At 27.5% G+C, this 22,079-nt stretch overlaps 1 protein-coding gene across 7 annotated transcripts in view; it reads right to left on the bottom strand.

The window, feature by feature from the left end:
- The window catches only part of LOC129985345 (MAP kinase-activating death domain protein-like), a 121,743-nt gene that overhangs the window by 68,704 nt on the left and 30,960 nt on the right, over nt 1-22,079 (bottom strand). For 6 of the 7 annotated variants that reach the window (XM_056095333.1, XM_056095338.1, XM_056095334.1 and 3 more), the window contains exon 1: nt 8,621-8,734. The exons of the other annotated variant lie outside the window; for it this stretch is intronic. The gene's annotated coding sequence lies outside the window, so the exon portion shown is untranslated. Of the gene's footprint in view, nt 1-8,620; nt 8,735-22,079 lie in introns of those variants that run through there. 7 annotated transcript variants of the gene reach the window in all.

Below are 22,079 nucleotides of genomic sequence, written 5' to 3'. Positions count from 1 at the left end.
GGTCTTGAACAAACGACTCTTGAGAAATATATGCAAATGTTTTGAGATCTCACATTAACACAAGATATTGTACATTATCTGATCCAATACTGCACGACATTCCGATGTTCTGAATGCTGTTAGTATCGTGAAAATACCTTAAGAAAATTGTTAAGCAATTTGTGCTAATAGGGCATCCTCATTTCTTCATGCTTAAAATAATAAGTCAGAAGTAGCACATCTGTTCAGAAAAAATATTTATGAGTAAAATGACTTGACCTGCATTATAGTCTTATAGTCAATTTACCTAATGTCTAAGGATAGTTTTTTACTACATCCTACAATATCAGGTTTCTCCATTGATAATTTTCAAAAGATAAGTTGCTTAATTCAGAAGTAGCTTTAATTTCTTTACCGTATTAGTTTTTCTGAGAATTAATCAGATAACATCTTCTATTTAAGGAATGTGTCATTTTTAGGTAAGAATCCACAGAACAATTGGTAAAAGATTTCCATCTATTTTTATATTGAATTGTAACTTCTTGGAATGATTTAATTTTAATTCATATAAAAATACGTTAATTCCACGGAAGAATGACATTTTTGCAGCATTGCTAAGGAACTAAAACTTTAATAATGCTCCAGTAAATAAACACTTTTATCTCTATAAAAGATGTGTTTATTTAAAGATAAGTTAATTAAAAAAATTTATTCTTTAAAAACTATTTGAAATCAGAAAGTAAATAAGCGCTAAATGCTGATTAAATAAGACAGATTAAAAGATGAAATCAAAGATTCATGGAATATTATTCTAGAATACAAAAGGCAAAGAAAAAATTCTCATATTTTTAATGCAATCTTGCATTCAAATTGCAAAACAGACTCTATATTATGTTTGAAGAATATTAATTTAAAATAAAAATTTCTCTCTACGTCAAACTGAGGGGGGAAAAAACCATAATTTTTTTCATTGACGTTGAACAAAATATTTGCAGCACAGACAGAGACCATGTATTAAATGTCTTGAAAATATACAGTCACTTGTTCAGTAAGAATAGAATGGGCCCCCTTTTAGGCAGCAAAAGTTGTAAAAGGGAGCGTTGCAACTGTTGAGAATCGATAACCAGAGACTGGAGGTCGAGTCAATGGCAAACTCCCAATTCCAGTGCGTAAATCCATAGGCTACTGAAAGGTAGCAGGAAACCTAATCGATAGGGATGACGCTTTCGGAATAAAGAGATATTGGGAACAAAACAGCAGGGTGCGAAAACGAATAAATAAAGGCTGATAAACGGATGCATTTGTCATCTGCAGACTTAAAGTTTATTATTTTTTTTATTTATTTAATACGTATGTTGAAATAAAATCTATTCAGTTTTACTGAAAAACCTTATTACTGTTGATTATATTTGATGCGATAGATATATAAATGATTAAATATTTAATGAAACATGTAAACGTTTAAATTTCATGGCAGCAATGAAATCCATTATTAAAAATATACAACAAGAAAAAAAATGTTTTTTTTAAAAAATAGTTAAAATTAAGAAAAAATTTGCAAAAAAAAAAAAAAAAAATGATAAAAAGTTAAAAAAGAAAAACTTGTGGGGAAAAAAAAAAGAAAAAAGTCACTGTTGCACATAAAGTAATTATTATTGCACATAAAGAAAAATGTGCAAAAATAATGCTATGATAAGAAGTAAATTTTAGAAAATAGGTTTATTACAAATTGTAATTTTTTTTTTAAAAAAAGAACACCCTCATATTCTCACTTTAAAAATAAAGATCGTAATAAAAATATATTAAAAAAATTAAATCACGTTCTTAAATTTATGCATCAATCTGAAACTCTTTTAAAATAGGCAATTTTTAAGTAAAATAGTCATAAATTTTTTTTATATCTCAAAAAATAATTTAATAAAGAAACAGGATATTTTGGAGCAAGTATATATAATTTCGTGATTTCAAAATAAGGAAAAGATATTGAAGAAATTTAATTTAAAGGTGACAATATTTTTGAAAGTAATCAAGGAAAAACGGCAAAATCTTGCTCAATTTTTAATTAGTCAAGATTCTAATAAAACTTTAAATAAAATCCTCCTAGGTATGCATTCTCACTTTTCAAAGAATATCTGTACCAGATTTGGTAGCTCCAAGTCAAACGGTCTGTCCTGCATGCACACAATGATTATCCTGATACATATTTATAACATGCTTTCAAGGTATACATTAGTACGAATTTAGAATTTTCTGGACGCTAAATCCCAAATCAGTAAGTATAGCCGATATTATTGTGGAACTAAGTTTATATATGCGGTTAGACAATGCAGGAAAGCATAATTTGTATTTCCTATTTTCTGCAATAAGAATCGGTTATTATAAATTATTGCTTTGGTCCATTACATTTGATAATTCATAAGTTAAAAATTTACTGATTTTATCTATTTAGGTGAGATAAAATTAATTTTACAAAGCAAGCTTACGGAGAATATTTATAATAATGTGATACAGAACAGAAGTTAGAATAATATAAGCTAGGGTATGGAAATGAATATAAATTGAGCAGAATTGATTTACCCATTCCAGATATTATTTTTGAGGCCATTCCTATAAGTTGAAATTTGCAATTCTCTATCATTGCACAAACGGTGTGCTATCTGTCTTTTTGACTCGAAAATTCGTTACACATACTAGTATGCAATCCATCTCGAGTGTATTAATAATAATTTAAAATTAATATAGAAAATACAAAAGCAAGCTAACTGCATTGAAATAAAATGACACTCAAATAAAAAAGTATCTTTCAACTAACAAGTTCGTCACATATGCAGCTTGGAAATATGTAACGAATCTTCAAATTTAAGAGGTGTTGGTCTCAAGTTATTTCTGTTCATTTGATTCTTTTATATGAGAATTCGAAGTAGATACATATTGAGAAACATAAAAGCTCCATATGTATAATTTTTTTGCATCTGCCTTTTGGAGAATTAGGCAGTTTAAAATGATAAAAGTATGATATAAATTGACAATATTTATTAATAACTATATAATATTGCCGACGTCCAAGCCTAGAAGTAGGGCGTCTTCCCCATGATCTTGGCGTCTCGGTTCGGCCATGATTGCTCTTCCCCATGTGCTCTATATGTGAGGTGCGTGAAAGAGCCCCGGCCCCTTCGAAAAGGGGTTGTGCAAGCGATTGTGCGAGTGTCATCTTGGAAATATGTTCGAGCAGAAGTCAGACTTCTGCTCTGAGGTGCTCAGGGTTTTTTACACTCAGAAGCAACTGCACAAACATATCTTGAATCGCTGACTTCGTCAACGGATTTGTCTATGACAAGTGCATGCGTAACAACACCATAAAATATATTTTAATAATATATTCAAGTATTAATTAAAAGATTTTCAGGTCCACAAATTTAATGAAACCCATGACATGGACTCTAGTGAATGAATTTGCTTAGAATTTCTGCAATTTGGATTCAATGTGAGATATTGAATAAAAAGACGAAGTGGATCAAATCAAAGTCCTATAAGTAAAACCGACTATTTTTGCAAAGTGATCATATAACTTGTTTTTTTTTCCTAGTATGAGTTTCATTAAAATAATCAATGCTATGAGAAAAAACTTATATGAAAAAGTTAAGAATGACACATATAAATTTCCCTGCTTAAAAAAAACCAAGAATAAACTTCAGTCGTATCATAGATTTGGAAAACAATTCATATAAACTTTCAAAATTATTGTAACTTTTACCTGAATTGAAATGACTCAAATTGTATAAGCTTAGTGTTATTTCATATCTTATGTACTGTGATTGATGGAAAATAGAATTATATCATTCTTGAGAAACCACCAAAGCATAGAAATAAAAGGTAAACCATAGAGCAACAATAATTACTTGTGAGGTAAACATTTATAAGAGGAGTAAATAATTAAGTAAAACCAGCGGGATTGGTCTGCACGAAACTTAATCGCATACTCTCTAATAAATTTGTTACATGGCATTGGCGTACAATAGTTATGGAATAGTAACTTTTGGCGTGAATTTAGCACTTTTACTGAATCTATCTGTCATCCTTGGCGTGTTATTAGGGACTAATCCCTAGATTGCGGTTAATAGTATCCGAAAATCGAATTTGTGCTTCAGACGCATGTTTCACAAACGATTGAAACAAAAATTTGACATAAAACTATAATTGTATAGTCACAAAATACCATACCATATTTGAAAAATTTAGGTCATTGCGTTTTAGAGTTATCGCATATATATGTTTTTTCTGAAAGAACAGATCTACAAACAGTCAACCCGTTGTTAATCTTGACTCAAAATATGGCTACACTGCAGCTGTTAAATCTGTGTACCGAATCTTATCTGTCTAATTCCCTTCGTTTTGTTGTTATAGTGTAAACTTATATTCGAACAGCCGGGCAGACGGACTTCTTCAGAAGAGATTTTACTCAAAATTTGATAGAAATCTGCAACTTTAGTGTAGAGACCACATACCGAATTTCAACTATTTAGTTCAAAGAGTTTTTGAGTTATCTTTGTCACAGACAGGCAGACTGACGGACGCACATTTTCCAAAAATGTATTTGTTCGAACTCAGGGGGGTCTAAAACGTGGAGATTCAGTAAAATCTCGAATTCTAATTGTTTTGATGATTACTGTACTTTATACTACATATAACGAAGGAGGATAAGAAAAATACGAAATAATTCCGTGGATAATTAATTAATTATGGAAAATAATTTTTATGATAAAAACCCTGCATATTATTAAAGCAAAAATGTATTGCTATCCTTAAAATTATTATAAGATCAGTTATCCAGTGTGGATAATACATTCAAAATTCATTTGCAGGGCAACAATATTAAAAAAAAACATTTGAAGAAGGAAGGATTAACCTAGTGTGAAGCATTGAATTTCGAATACTAATATGTTAAGAATATAACAGAGTAAAATTCCAACCAACCGGTCTGTTATTATCTGGTCCATTTCTAGCGGGAAAAAAAATTCTGGAAACGAAATCTTCCCGAATAAAAATGAATAAAGGCAGCGAAACAACCAATTTATATAGATATTTTCAAGTAGTGATATTCAAATACAGTATGTAAGTATACAAACTCTAAGAAATATTGATTAGATCATTATTAAAATAATACTTTATTAGAAAGTATAATTTTCTTGTTGACAAATTGCTTTTTTTTTAAAAATCTAATTACCCGGATTAGATCTGATCCAAATTCGAACAAGGGTAGTTTTTTTACTGTTATTACAAACGATCAGAATGTTTCACCTCGTCATAAGTGCTTTTACTGGAAAACAGTCTTTACAGTATTGCTAAAAATTGACGTCAGTGTCAGGTTAAAAAACGACTAAACGGCGAAGTCAACGATGTCACGAAATAGAGAATGCTATCGCACACGCTAATTAACGTCAATCATCTATCATCAGTATAAGAGACATGCGGGTCTAAAAGAGCGTCTCCACAACACCTGTTAACTTTGATCAGCAGTCTTTCACGGAAATTTGCAGTCTTTCACGGAAAAAAAAAAAACTATCTTATTTGAGTGAATCAATTTGAAGGATTGTAAACTTGGATTCAAATTTTATAATTTGTCTTTAAATCATATGGTTAATAAATAATAATAAAAGATAAATATCGAAGGTAAGAAGAATGTTTAAGATATTTTAGAAGATATTATCGAAGATCAGAAGGCTTTTAAGAATATTTTAAATAAAGTAAGATAAAAAGAGATTTGATAAAACAGAATTTTTATTTTATTTCAAATTTATTAATAATTAGAAATCAATGACAATGTAATATCGCTACAACGCATGGGAGTATAAATGCAATAATTAAAACAACAAAAAATATTAATATAAAATAAGCTTTAAATATTTTGAGAATATTTATTAAATTAGAAAAAATGAATTACAGAAAATAAAAACCGAAAAGATTATTTAATTATTAAGAATCATTATTATAAAATTAATTCAAGGCTATTGTTATAATAAAATTAAAATGGCGTGAAAACTAATTTGTGAAATAGTTTTCACGTCATTTTAAGAAAAAATGTCATTTGTGAATCTATTAAGGATTAGCTAAGGAAGCTAAAAATGTCAAATTCTAAATTAATTTCTACTCTAATCTAATTAAAACCTTGATAAATTCTCTTTTAGTACATGCCTATACTAATTGCAAAGTTTGATTAATCTGGATTTAATGGTTTGCCCTTCAGAGCGTTTTGAATGAGTTTTTTTTTCCTTCAGGCATGTTGTCTCATGCATGTAGCAAGATACAATTTATGTTGCCAGCATGCAAATATCATCGTATTAAATTTATTGAGACAGAAGCAAACTGCCAAATTCAATTTAAAATAAAAGAATTTTGAGTTAATAATAAAAGTATTATATCAACCATTCATAGATATTTGCTAAAAAGAAAATTGGTGATTAAATAAAATAAATAATACTGCTCCATTTTCAGGATGTATTTTATTTTTCTTATTTATATAATTACAGTTTTGTTTACAGTTTTGAAGATGTTAGCAAACATCTCTTAATTTGATCATTATATGCAAACCTTTAAAAGTTCACGGGGAATTAAAATAAAAAGCACTTCATATCTAAAACTATCAATTAAATTAATTAAAAATTTATATTTGATTAAAGTAATTAATCAACAAAAAATGTGCTCAATTTAGTAAATTTAAAACATTTTAAAAACTTATTTTCAAAAAATAAATTTTTATTTGGCTTTTTATGATACAAGAAGTGCTTTCTATGAAGGGTCAATGATAAATAAAATATTGAATTGAACAAAAATTAATAAATTGAATGTTTCAAAAAAATGGAAAAAGTCATAAGAAATGAAATTTCTTAAGACACACTTAAATAGTTTATGTTTGGAAAAACATGTATTCTCTTTACAAGATGTTATAAAATAGTAAGTTTCATTTTGTGAAATAATTAAATATCTTAACTCATATTTAATAAATACTTTTTACATAATTACGAAACTAAAATACCGATGAAAATGATGAAAACTACAAAAGACATGCCGATGCAATTCCAAAGAAGATGCGATTTTTGTTACTTAACGTGGCATGTTTCTTAAGTCTATAATAATAAAAATAAGAACGAATGTGTTTTTGTTTCACCGAAAGTTGTAAAAATTAATATATTATCATTAAAAAGAAATATTGTTTCATAAAATAACTTATCAAGAAAACTAAAAAGTGAAATAAATTTAAAATTTCAAACTAGATATTCTGTGGAATAATTGGTTATTTTGTAATTTAACTAAAAACTCACTGTTAAAGTGTAAAGTGAATTACGTAGCATCCAAAATGTTATACATACAAAAAAATCATTAGTTATAACGAAAATGTCTATAATGTCACTTAGAATTATAGTGAAATTTATTTTTAAAATAAAGGTATTACTATATTTTGTGGGATAAATCATATTAATTCCTTCATAAATGCTTTTATATAAAAAAACCATATTTCAAGGTTAGTAAACTTTCGTCAAATACATAATATATAAAAATTAGAATAATATAAAAATGCTTCCAAACATCTGAAATTAATTTATTTATTTCAAATAGATAAAATGAGAATTATTTAAAAACAATTCATAGTTTATTTCTTACAAACTCTGTTTTCAAAAGCAAAAAAAAAAAAAAAAAAAAAAAAGATTATACACGAAACAGTTACTCACAAAGATTTAATTTTAGTTTTTGGTGTTCTTTGAGTATTAGTATACTTAAAACCTTATGATGGTGAATTTATTATCAATTACAAATAAATGACATTTGAAATATTTGGTCGTGCAAAGAAGTAAAGTTAGCGCGAAGAAAACATAGCTATATTGAAAGACAGACGTAGTGAAATCTAATGGCATTTATCTTGTTAGAATTTAGATAAATGTCTAAATTACGCCATTTACAAATACTATTATTGTTGTAAATGAAACCAATTTTCGTTTTTATTTATTGTAATTAGTTTTATATACAATGTCCATACCATTTATTAATTAAAAAAAATTTTTTTTAGCTTTTCTTATACTAATTTTGATTTTGGAAAATAACTGAAAAACTGTTTGTAAAACTGTATGCCTTACAGGAATATTTTCTAAAATAATTATTCATTTCCTTTAAAATTAATTTTAGTTTAGGTATTTAAAAGATACAGAAAAAAAAAAAAACTCAAACTTTTGGAATACATGCAAAAAATTTATTTTAATTTCAATGTATATATAGTAAATGATGTATGACTTTATTTAATAATTTAAATGTCAATAAAATCACTTCTTTCAGTTTATACATTTGTTTTTATTCGTCTTTAAATATTCAATGAATTTATGAAAATAATACTTTAAAATCTAGATTAAAAATAGATAGAAAATGTATTTAAAATTCGAATTCTTAATACGATTATCTGATAAAATCGTAAAATATTTCTATAAAACTACGTTCTTCAAATTTCTAATTATTATTATTTTTTTCAATACTCCAAGTTTAATTCGCAATTTGAAAATTTAAAAATATGATTAAATATCTAAAGTTATGGAAAAAAAAGGAAATTTAATATTTATCTGGGATGCACGCAGAATTTAAAGAGTTAATACTCTACCTTGCGATCTTCAATTTAATTCGTTTTCTTTAATTTTGAAAAATATCTTCTGTAAGTATTCTTGCTGAGAAATTTTTGAGCTTCGACTGCAAACGAACCTCTCCTGTGCTTCAGCTTTCCTGTTGTTCCAAACGATCCGAGTGGACAGCGGGTTTTCTTCCATTTAGCCACACCCAATCGATAAGAGAGCAGCGCCCTATATTCATTAGCGGCAGGAACTGGTACTAAACTAATTGCATAAAAACCAATGTGATGCTATCTCTATTGTAAATTTAATTAGAAATTTATGCTAAGAAAATGTGAGGCGTCAAATTATTTTCAGTCGAGTAAAATAAGCTTTGAGCGGTAAATATAATTAAATATTTCTTAATCTCAAGAATGTCAAGAGAAGCGAATTTTGAAAAGTGTTTTAAATTAGTTGAGACTAATTATTCATTCACTGAAAATGCCAAAAAATTTTTTATATTTCAAAGTTTTTCTCTTTGATAAGCAATTCCTTTCAATACAAGAATTCCTTTAGCGTGAATGTTGAATTTTAATTAAAACTTCAAAGCAAATTAATATTTTTTTGCAGCATTCACATCAATTTTCAACAACAATATCAAATTTATTCCTCGCAGTATTTTATAAAGAAAACAGGAATATACACAGATATGCATATATTAAGTAACGTTAACATTTTGTGAGAAAAAATTAATTATAAAAGTTTTTTATTAATGGATACATATAACTATAAAATTATAATCCATTTGTATACATTTAATCTAAATGGATTATAATATATATAAACAAACCTAAAATAAAATGCGATTCCAAAGTGCATCCCATACATGTTCCATGGGATTAATACTGCATGAATATACAGGTCTCTTCATTCCATATATTTCTTTTCTTTCAAGAAGAGCTATAACACACTTCATACTATGATATAGGACATTATCATCTATAAATAAAAAACAAGTTCCTATCGAATGACAAAAATTATGGTCTTTATGCAATATAATATTCCTGTAATAAGTTTAGGTATTATAGTACCTTTTTCCAATATATAAACCGATTGAAACAAAGATTTGATACAAAACTGCACTTGTAGTCACCAAATTTTATATATATTTAAGTCATTGTGTTTTTGAATTATCTCATTTACGTTTTTATGAAAGTACAGATCGACAGGCAGTAAACTCGCAGGTGAATTTCGCTCAAAATTTGATAAGTATTAACATTATAGATGTTAAATCTATACGGAGAATTTTCTTTATCTAGCTTTCTTTTTATAATTTATTTTTGAACATCCGGACAAAGGCACTCCCACTGAACAGATGTTACACAAAATTTGATAGAAATCTGCAAATATGGTGTAAAGACCGCATACCAAATTCCAAACATCTAACTCAAAGAGTTTTTGAATTATCTTTGTCACGGACAGAATGGCAGATGGACGGACATTTCCTAAAAATGTGTTTTTCGAACTCAGAGAAACGTTTAAAACATCGAGATTCGTCAAAGTCTCGAGTTTGAATTTTCTGACGATTACTATACGTTCTCTCTCTCTCTCTCTCTCTCTCTCTCTCTCTCTCTATATATATATATATATATATATATATATATATATATATATATATAGGGAGAGAGAGAGAGAGAGAGATTATATATATATATATATATATATATAGAGAGAGAGAGAGAGAGAGAAAGAAAGATAATATCAAGAGTGATAATCTATATATAGGGAGATATGAAGATTTTTTGCGGCTATATTTAACGTATCTTTTGCGGGAGAGGGTTTTACCATGAGTGTTGATGGCCATTAGGGCTCAAATTTTATTCACGTCTTTGTGTTCAGGCAACTTAGGATGAAATGGCTTTGTTTACTTTTAGTTTGTTTACTTTTACTTTGTTTTACTTCAATTACTTTTTAATTCATTATTTACTATAATCTTAAATGAAAATAGCATTTTTTTTGTTGCACATATCTCAAAAGGAATAAAAATAAGAGGAACGATTTCGCATTTTTATTTTGAAACATCATTATTGAGGACGATGGATTTAACTAATCGCGTTGCCAAAAAGTGATTATTAATAAACGTTGATTAAGTATAACTGCGTAATAAGAAAGCGAAGTTAATTAGAATTAAAATTGATGATAGAAATGCATAGATTAAATAAATAAATTAATATAGAATAATTTAGACTTATGCTATCAAAATAATATATCGAAAACGAAAACAAGATTAAACTGAAAAATTTAATGTCTAATTATGTTCAATCGCAAGTGGACTACCAAAATATTTAGTTCAATGATTTTTCTAGAATTCGCTCTTTCTTTTACTTGACATTAAGAAAAAGGGAAATGAAAATATAAATCTTAAATTAAGCCTTAGAAAGCCATTTTAACAGTAAATTTTTTTCCACACTCCCATGTATGAAATATTGAAAAAGAAAGTATCACAAAAGTTTAAAAAAAATCGATTTTAAGATTTATGATTAATTTTTTAGATTTAAAATTCATCGGATTCGGATAAATGCTTTATTGGTATTATTCTTCTCTGTTGACCTGCCTGCCTTTTTATCTAAGAATAGATTAAAAATTGAAGAAGCGACATAGAGGAAAATTCTTGTGTCAAAACTTAAATATTATCATCAAATTTTGTTGAAATCCGTCAATGAGGAAAATTGACATAAGATTTCATCTATAGAACTGTTGATTTGAATTTTCATCAGCTGCATACATTCTTTCCTATTGGATTGACTGTGTGTTTATTTCTGTGAAGGCGAAGGCGGTAACTCTACGCTTGATAAACAAGACGCATGGGTTTCATCATTACATCAAAATTGTTGGTCATTATTAGATTCGTATGAAGTTAGTTAAGGAGAGAATGAACTGATCCAAAAGGAATTCTTGATCCTCTTTACTAAATGATGAGGCTGTACATATAAACACACCATATTGTAGAAATAAAGAGAAAGACACGAGAAGAATTCTCTGATTGATTTTATATAATTAAAAATATTCTTTTCTAATAATATAGAAGAATATGTGTCCGTTGGCGTTAAATAAGTCATACGGTTTTGATTTAGAGCTACCAAATTTGGCATAAATAAATCCTGAAAAGTGAGAATGTACCCAGAGCAAAGCAATTTTAATCTTAATCAAATAAAATGCAAGCGAGACTTTGTTGTTGTTTCTTAGGGCACTTGCCATGGACAAGCCCGCTGTTACGAAGACAGCGATTTAAGCTGGTGGGGGAGCGACTCTTGCTTTTTTTTTAGTAGCGCCAACTAGGGCCAAGAAGACAATTTAGCTACTCACGCATCACTCATTCGCTTGCACAACCCCTTTTTACAGTAGGGTACATTCACACATCTCACAGAGAGAACAACGGAAGAACAACCATGCCCACACAGAAGCTCGAACCCAGGACGCCCAGATGACGAGGAAGAAGCGCTACCTGTATGCCAGGACGCCGGCGAGAGGCTTTAAAGTTGTTTCTATAATAGCTGCCAAAAATAATGCTACAAAGAAATTTTTTTTATAACATTTTTAAATTTAAAAAATTAGCTTCTCAATGATATCCATTTAGTTGTTGTGTATTATTTTCCTAAATTTTAACTACTTTTGAATCATTTTTAGCAATAATTTTCATCGTTGCAATGAAATTCAAACCGTTTTCAGTATTACATCAATTATATTAATGCGTGATTTTCGCTCATTGCTCAAAACTGAGGGCAAATCATTTGTTATCCGCGCAGTTTATAGGAGAAATAAAAAGATAAATTTGCAATATTCCGAAAGACAGTGCAAAATTAGAAACTAGACTATCCGAATAATTATGTTTTTATTGGCATTAGGATGCTATGTATCTTATCTCTATAAGGAATATTTGTGCGCTGTATCACAAGAACAAGTTAAAATATCACGGTGCTTAAGAATACTTTGTTGAGAGAATGACAGGCATCAAATTTCGCATGAAAGATTTAATAGAAATCATTCACAACTAATATTTCTGAATTCAATAAATGAGCTATTAATCTATGTGTTTAGTACTAACTAAAGAGGTTTATTTAATTTCAGTGGAGTTATCATTTTTCACCACACACTGGTTATAATCAAAAATTTTACTTTTTACTTTCCTATATACTTAGTATAGAGAAAATATAGTAATCTCAAAAAATTCGACGAATTTTTGACGAATCACCATGTTACAGACACCCCCCTTCAACTCGAAAAATGCATTTTTGAAGAATTTCCGTTTGTCTGTCTGTGACAAAGATAACTCAGAAAAGCTTTGATCTAGGTTGTTGAAATTTGGCATACGGTTTTTACGGTCTTACATTTATCAAATTTTGAGTTAAATATGTACAGAGGAAGTCCGTCTGTTCGAATATAAGTTAACATAAATTACAAAATAATGACAGCAAAATAGATTAAATTCGGTACACTGTCATAACATCTATTGTGTGGACATCTGTCAAATTTAACACGGGCTGACCGTCTGTCAATCTGTACTTTCAGAAGCATGTAAATATAATAATTCATAAATGCATTGACTTAAATATATAAAATTTGATATGGGATTTTGTGACTTCAAGCGCAGTTTCATGTAAAAATTTTGTTTCAATCGGTTAAAAAAATGAGTTTAAAACTGAAATTCGATTTTCTGATACCATTATCCGTCCGGCAGAGATTAATCGCCAAATCACTCGCCAAGAATGACACGATAGTTTCAGTAAAAATGCTAAATTCATCTCAATATTTCGTAACTATTGTATGCCAATGCCATGTAAAAAGTTCTCTGTCATGACATGTTTATTAGGGAGTATACGAGAAGGTTTGGGGGAGACCATTCTCGCTGGATAATATAAATAACTGAAAAATTCATTATTTTTCTCAGTTCAGTATTCGTTCAGTAACAAGAATAATATTTTTTACTTTGCGCTAGTAATCATAGGAAATTCGAAAACAATTTGAAAATAATTATGGAAATTTTAAACTTAAATGTATAGTGAAATTAAATGGTTCTGTTTTTGAAATAAAGAAAAGCTATTTCAAAAACTGTTAGGATTTGATAAGCATAACGTATAAAAAGCAGATTGTTACAAACAGTTTATATTCATTGGGTAATCATAGTTATTATTATTAGTTCTTTGAAAAATATCTGAAGCTCTTGAAAATCGAAAATTTCTGCATTTTTCCTGAATGAAAAATGCTGTAACATTGCCGAATTCTATTCTGAAAGCATACACGCTACATGAACCTGAGGAAGCTAACAGAGAAGTCAATAGGTTTATCGAGCATCAAGACCATTTTAATGGCAAATCTGTTGTTAAAACATGCTTCAAGCCTATAATCCTCATCTTCAAGAGAGGGATTCTAAACAATAAACCACTGAGTATGGCCTGTAACAATAATAAATTGTCAATTTCATTTGCCATTCCAGAGTGCAATGAGGGTAGCTAATGCCTGGGGCATTGTATTATGTTTTTTACCCACCTGAGGGATTTTTGATAATTTAGAAAACGCAAATGACTTTTATGGCACAGCTTTATTATTTTCATCCTCTAATGCATTTTAATATTGAAATGAAATGAACCTTATTGCTAATATTCAATATTCATTGAATAAATATAAATTCTTAACAAAGCAACATACAAAAAAAAATAGAAATAAGAACAAGAAAAGAAAAAAGAAAACAGGAATTTAGATTTAAAAAAAGACAAGGTACAATAAAACAAATTTCCACAGTATATAACAACAAATTTGCAAAGTATATAAAAAAGATTGCATAAGGATATGCTAGCGCAATAAAATAAATTGTTTTATATAATAGGAATATAAGAAATCATTATATGTATCACAAATATATGTAATTCTTTAAATACAAAGATAAGAAAAAATAAAAAAAAATTAATCAGGTGATGATTTGAATGATGAAAAAAGGTGATTAAAAATGTGTGTTTTTAGAAACATAAAGATAATCATATTTTATATGCGATATTGAAAATTATTTATTTTGACAAAATAGGGCCATAAAGCATTGGTCAAAAAGGAGCAGATTAGAAACAAGAGGTATGTGTTAACTACGTTTTGTCAGTAAATGCGAATGACATGAATTAGTTCGACTCAATAGCTTGGTGAATCAATCATTTCTTAATAAAAAGATATTACTCAGTCTGAATAATTTTGAAAGTTATCATAAAAGTAAAGTAACCATTGTTCAGATTAATTTAGGCTACTAGGGTTCAAAAGAAGGAAAAAAGTACATAAACCTGTCCAGTAAATCCATGTCTATGGATTTAGAATTTTGGAATATCCAGAAGTACTTTTTTTAGACAAAGAAATCAGTTCTTGGAAAACAAAAAGCAGATTTGTATCGTTTATCGAACAAATATTATGCCGAAAGCTAAAATTATTACAAAAAAGTAGAAAAATTAATAATAAATAAGTAAAAAACAACAAAAACAGTAATCAAAACTAAAAATTAATTCCTAGATATCATTTTCAGCAGATTATATTCTACGATCACAAAAATAGAAACTCTAGTAGATTACATTTTGATACAAATTGCTTAAGATAAAACTCTTACTGAGAATTGCGACAATTCGATATTATTAAAATTGAATTTAAACTGGAGAGTAATTCAGCCAAGATGACTTTTTTTTTTCCTTTTCTTTTTCTGTCTGGCACGTGTTAATGCCGAGAGACATGGAGTCTCGGTTATCTTCGACCGCTAAAAGACGCGTCATATAAAATTCGCTCTTCGTGTCTAGCCGGAAAAATTTTCCTCAGCATGAAAATGCATTACAGAAATTAATCCGCTGATATAAATGGTACCAGCGGATTATTAATCTCTGATAAAAAAAATTTTAAAAATGCTTATAGCAAAAGCATTTAATTTAAGGTAATGTATAAAGCTTGAGCTTATCGATTTAAAATTTCATCTTTTATATTCAAGTATTATATAAAATCATGTAATATTTCTAGAATGGAGCATCTGAAGTATTTTATGTGATGAAATTCAAAAAATTTGTGTACAATCATTATTTTCGAAATCAAGCAGCTAGAGTATATATTTGTTTGATTTTCAATAAAAATAAAAATTATTATTTAAGGAATTAATTAAGTCTGAATAAACAATTACTTATTAGGAGATAAACCTTTTTTATGACTTTCTTAAAACCTGTAATTAAATTAATTAATTCTTATGCACAGCGATTCGTTCATTGTAGTCTTCAATATATATATATATATATATATATATATATATATATATATATATATATATATATATATATATATATATATATATATATATATATATGCCTTGATGCTCTACGTGCCGGATCGTTTTCCTATCAAATTTGGTACAAATACAATTAGAAGGATAAGAATGTGCACCTTGGAGAGCTTTTTTAAAATGTTAATTAATTTAAATTTAAGACAAATTTCGGCATTTTTCCATGGAAACTTGGTTGTTACACTAGTTACACAAAATTGGTTGTTACACTATTTAAAATTTAAAAAAAAATCTTTTAGATTTTACCAACTTAATTACAATGGTAATAAATTCTGAATTTTGAGAACTTCAAAGATTTTTTTTGTGCTTAATATTCCCCAATATAGTTCATTATTTTTAAGTAAATTCAAATCATTTTTATTAGGGCATCGAATATTTTCTTCTACATGTGTAAACTAAAGAAAGATTCTATTAACTATCTACTTAGTTTATATGAATTATAACGACGTGAAATTTTAGTATCGAGAAAGATGACATGAAATTAGAAGATAGATTACATGGTTAAGCACGTTTTTAATAAGAGCTATGATGTCATGTGATTTAGAAATTACTTTACATAATAAATAGAATGAGTGAAAGGTTATTAAAATAATACGAATCTAATGTCTATAACAGTTTCATGCTTAGAAAAAGTTTTTTAGGGACTTAAGACAATCAAACTTATGCATAGGACAATTAATGGAAATAAAGTACAATCAATATTCCCGGAGAGTCAGCTGGTAAGCAAAGACATCTAGATACCAATAAAATATTAATTATCAATTCATATTATAACAGTAATTTGCTCGCAGAAGCATACTTCAATTCCTCAAAATCCTAACTAAAGTCCCAAACGAGTGTTTTCTGTATTTCCTTGATGTTGCACAGAAAAAATGACATTCTTAAAACAGCTAAATTTATAAGCAAAAATGATGTACAATATAAACAGGGAAAAAATGTAACTTCACAAGGCTTCGTCTCCATTTATCTTAAAATTCACAATTCATCTCTATTACAAAGAAAATCAGAAATATGAATTATTTCTATCTTCTCTTTTTTTTACATCTAAATTACTTTTTTTCAATTACCTAAATATTTATTACCTTTTTCTGTAAAAAATATTTTTCATTTTAAAATTTAGGAAAGAAATCACCTCCTGACATTAAATATTATTTAAAAGTTTCAGATTTCTATATTGACACAAACCTTTTTTCTGAAAATAACAGTTTGTTCAAAGAAATACAAAGTATAAATATATTTCAGAGTATCCCTATTGACGCTTCTTTCCGGGAATAAGACAGAATAAGCAAATAATAAATTATATCTATTAATATTCTCAAAACAGTTGAAATTTAAAATTTGGTATTGATTTAACAACAGTTTTGATCAATAAATTCTTTTACAAAAGTATCGTTTGCAGTTTATTCATTCTTGTTGCCATATTAAAGAGGAATTTTTTAAAAGTTCTCAGCATAATTCATAATTTCATTTGTTCTTTACTATTTCATTTCTTGCTCCGAATTTATCGTACTCATTTAGCGGGCATATTCATCAGTATTCTAATTCAAAATTAAGGTTGGTGATATGTTAGGTGCTTGTATCGTGATAATGGAGTCAAACTTCCCGTGCTTCATCAAGAATTTTCGGATTGTTGCCTTCTGTATGAAAGAATCAAGAAATTCATAGAACAATTTTCATAGAATTGTTTCTTGGCAAACATATTTTGGTAATATAACTAATTTTAATGAAAACCAAATGGAAGTGGTCTCCCAATAACATTCTCTCATACTCTCTAATAAAGATATTATCTCAGAGAACGCCTTGCATGGACCTGGCTTTCAATAGTTACGGAATATTAACCTTTTTCGTGAATTTGGTATTTTTACTGAATCTACTGTGTGATCCTTGGCGAGTTTTTTGGAAATTAATCCTTGACATGGGGTTAACTGCACCGAAATATCTCATTTGTGTTTAAGATCTTTTTTCCTAATCGTTTGAAACAAACTTTTGGCACAAAACTGCACTTGTAGTTACAAAATCCCATACCAGATTTGATATATTTAAGTTGTTGCATTTTTGAGTGATCGTATTTACATGTTTCTGAAACTATAAACCGCCAGACGGTAAACCTCGTCTTGTAATTCACTCAAAATTTGATAAGTGTCTATACTATGGGTATTACATTTGTATACCGAACATTATTTATCTAGATCCCTTCGTTTACCGTGTTAAACTTATATTCGAACAGCCAGACCAACAATATTTCCTCTGTAGGTTTTTTCCCCCAAAATTTGATAGAAATCTACAAATTCAGTGCTAAGATCGTATATCAAATTTCATCCGTCTAGCATATCCGTCTCAAAGCATTTTTGAGTTATCTTTGTTAGAGACAGACATAATAACAAAAATGTGTTTTCCCGGAGGTCAAAAACATGGAGATTTGCCAAAATTTCAAATTCAAATTTTTCGGACGATTACAAAATTTAATCTATATTAAGTATACAAGAAAGTAAAAATGGAAGATCTTTTAACTATTAGGCATTGGCATAATCAAATCGTAGTGTATAATTTAATCAATTCAACCTCATAATTTATTAAATTGTGTTGAGAATTGTATCGTCTGTTTTGCGTTCATAATCAGACACTGTTGAAAGGAGAAATTCTAAAAACACCTAGAAGTACTTGAAGAGATAAATTTTATAAAATTCTGCTTAGAATAATACTATTTTTTCAATAAATATTATAATTTAGTGAGAATAATTCCCATTTACATTAAAATTTCCAATATAGTCGTAAAGTTATTGTTCTTTATTTCATATACCAATTACAGATTTTGTGAATCAAATAATGGACAATTTTGCTTTACAGCAGAAAAAAAATCGACTCTTTATTCAATACAAAATTTCATTAAAAATATGACTGAAATATAGTTTTCAGCAGATATTAGTCCTAAAAAATTGACATATTTCTCTCAAATAAATATAGATAGGAAAAATTGCGAAGTCTAAATTATTATACAGTTCCTTTGCATTGTTAGTTATATTTAGTAAAATATATTTAAGAAAATGTGATTTTATACAAAAAGCTGCACATTTATGTATCATAAACTGACGGATTTATAAAAATTCTAATTTCATTTTTTGGCCAATCAATGGCCATTTCGAAAGAACGCTATGAATTGATTGGCAGACATCCTATTGGTACGGAAACGATTTAAAATCCTCTGAAATAAGGATATTCAGGGTAGAATTGAGATTTTGAATTGATTGAGTCTGGATAATCGAATATTTAAGGATCGTTCATCTATCATTGTAATATTTTAAAATTTTATTCTTAATTATAACAACAAAAATGTGTACATAAGATTGTATTTAATATCAGCACAACACGCAAGTGTATAAATGTAATTAATAAACAATGAAAATTTTTCTATAAAATATAGTCAAAGTATATTGAAAAATTAGTGAAAGATTATATGGATATAATATTGGCATCACAGAAAAAAAATGCCTTTTTTCTATTTCCAAGAGATTTACAACTGATGTTTATGCAATGATATAATCCTCTGTTTTATAAGTAAAGATGGATTTTTTGCAGAGCGTTTTGAATTAAGATTTTTAATCAAGCAAAACACATCATGCAATCTACAGATACTGTCCAGTCTTTAAAAATATTCAAGTTAAAATACTAAAACTTCCGAAATAATTTTATTGTCGTTTTAAATGACGGATTAGTTAATTGTTCATCAAGCTTTCAAATCAGTTAAAAAATTTATGAGTAAAATTTGATGAATATTTATGAATAATGAGTCGTTAAATAATTTCTGCTGAAGGGATTGCCTTCAAAATTTGATAAAAATCTATAACTGTCGTGTGAGGTCCATATACCAAATTTCATCCCTCTAGCTCAAAGCATTTTTGAATAATCGTTTTTATAGACAGGCAGACAGACATAATAACAAAGCGTGTTTTTGGACTGAGAAAGGTTTGAAAAGTGAAGATTCGCCACAATCCCAAGTTGGAATTTTTTGACTATTGCAATATTTTGTATACTTCATATAAGAGAAAGTATAAAATATTTTTATCGTTCTTGTATTGAATTAGAGATAATTGTTTGTATAATGACTTCAAATAATTTGAAAAAAATAATCTAAATTAGAATGTCAGGTACTGGAAGTTTCATCTTATTTCTTAAAATGTTGCTAGAAAATGATAATTTTTATAAAAAATTTCAAAATTTAGTGAATTATATCAGAGTTACAAAAAAAGTTGTTTGTTCTTCTCAATAGTGCGCTTATTTTTTTTTAACAATCATTAAAAACTATACTACGGGCAATTAGTTGTAAAAGTTATTTATAAAAGAATGAAATATTAAATAAATTTTTTTTACATTAAATTTAAAATTTGAGTTTTCAGATACATTGTGTTACTATTACTACAATATATGCACTAAACTTCGTAGGCTGGGAGTTCCAAAGACATGTCTTAACAATACAGACACGCACAGAAACATTTTCTTTCATAAAATCTTAGAATACTCAGGATTTGCTCTTTTGCGATATACTTTTTGGTGCAATCAATATTAATATGCTTAAGTATGTAAAATGCAAATAATATGATTTTCACTAATTTGCACATTTGATGACGAATTTGGTTTTCTTTTATACAAAAGTCTGATATGATGATACATTTCTTCCGTATAGCTGCACGTGATTTTTTTTCCTTTCCTTTTTTTTACATGGATTCTCAAAAAATAGGTGACAAATTATATGGAGTGTCCAATATAATCACATTCAATAATTAACTTCTAAACCATTAAAAGCAAGCATATATTTCCCACTGGTAAAAATTTTAAATGACATAAATTATTATATCTTATACTGCAGATATAATAGGCAGCGAAGTCAGCATTTTATATAATGTGGATTAGTCCTATTAATAATTCTGACTAAATATTTTGAACAAAAAAGTTCCGCTTTTCTATGATCTAGACTTAATGTGATATGAAACTTAAAAATATATTATTTCATTTCAAATGAAAATTCAATAGATAAAAGTTATAATAAGTAAAATATAAAATGGAAATCACAAAGTTTTATCCATGAAATGGAAACAAATAAGAAACATGTAGTATTGTTTTTATACAAAATAGCCACTATAATCATGGCCTAAAAGCTAATTTACAAATCGATGAATGAAGTAGATATATGTTTTTAGCTTCAAGAATGCTTTAATAATTTAAAGAACATTCTTGTTATTTAAGTCAATGAATATACAGCGGAAAAAATTAGGAAGACTAAATTTTTATAGTATCTTTGTTCCTGTTGATCATATTTAGTAAAATATTCTAAACAAACTAGCATTTTTAGCAAAGAGAAACTCTGCTTTTGTACCATTAAAACTGACCGAGTTATATTGCTTTGAATTTTAGCAGTGTACTCCAAATCAATCCTTTGCATTTCAACGAAACTCCATGTGTTGAATGGCCGACATTAATAGAGTTGAGAACATAAATATAGATTGTACCGAGAGAAAGATTCAATTTAAAAAACACAATTCAAGGAAATAATATATATATATATATATATATATATATATATATATATATATATATATATATATATATATATATATATATATATATATATATATATATATATATATATATATATATATATATATATATATATATATATATATTTAAAAACAAAAGAATGAATAAAAATAAATTTCCCTATTGTCATTCCATGATAAAAATTAAATGTACAAATCAAAAGAAATAAAATGCATGCAGCTTCTGGAATTTTCTGATAAATTTTTACATGATGTTGCCAATAAAAGTTTCTTTTCCTTTCTTATTATTAATATGATTATTTTTTCAAGTTATTGAATTACAGTGCGTGTACGTATAATCATTTTTTTGAAATAAGAAGTTATATTATTTATTTATTACAAACTTTTTAAACAAACTTACATTTAATTTTTTACTGTGTGAGCATATATTTCCCTAGAGAAAAAATTTTTATATCATATAAATAATGATATTTAATGTGTTTTGAGTTTATAAATGTGCTTCCGAAAAAATAACGAAATCATAAATTGTATACAATCCTCTCAGTTCAATTAGTAACGCTCTGCAAAATATTCTTGACACACTAATATTTTTAACAAAAACATTTCACTCTT

The sequence above is a fragment of the Argiope bruennichi genome, chromosome 9 (assembly GCF_947563725.1).
Source record: "Argiope bruennichi chromosome 9, qqArgBrue1.1, whole genome shotgun sequence".
Taxonomy (NCBI): domain Eukaryota; kingdom Metazoa; phylum Arthropoda; class Arachnida; order Araneae; family Araneidae; genus Argiope; species Argiope bruennichi.
The sequence above is the reverse complement of the archived record's forward strand: the minus strand, read 5'-3'. Positions and strand labels throughout refer to the sequence as shown.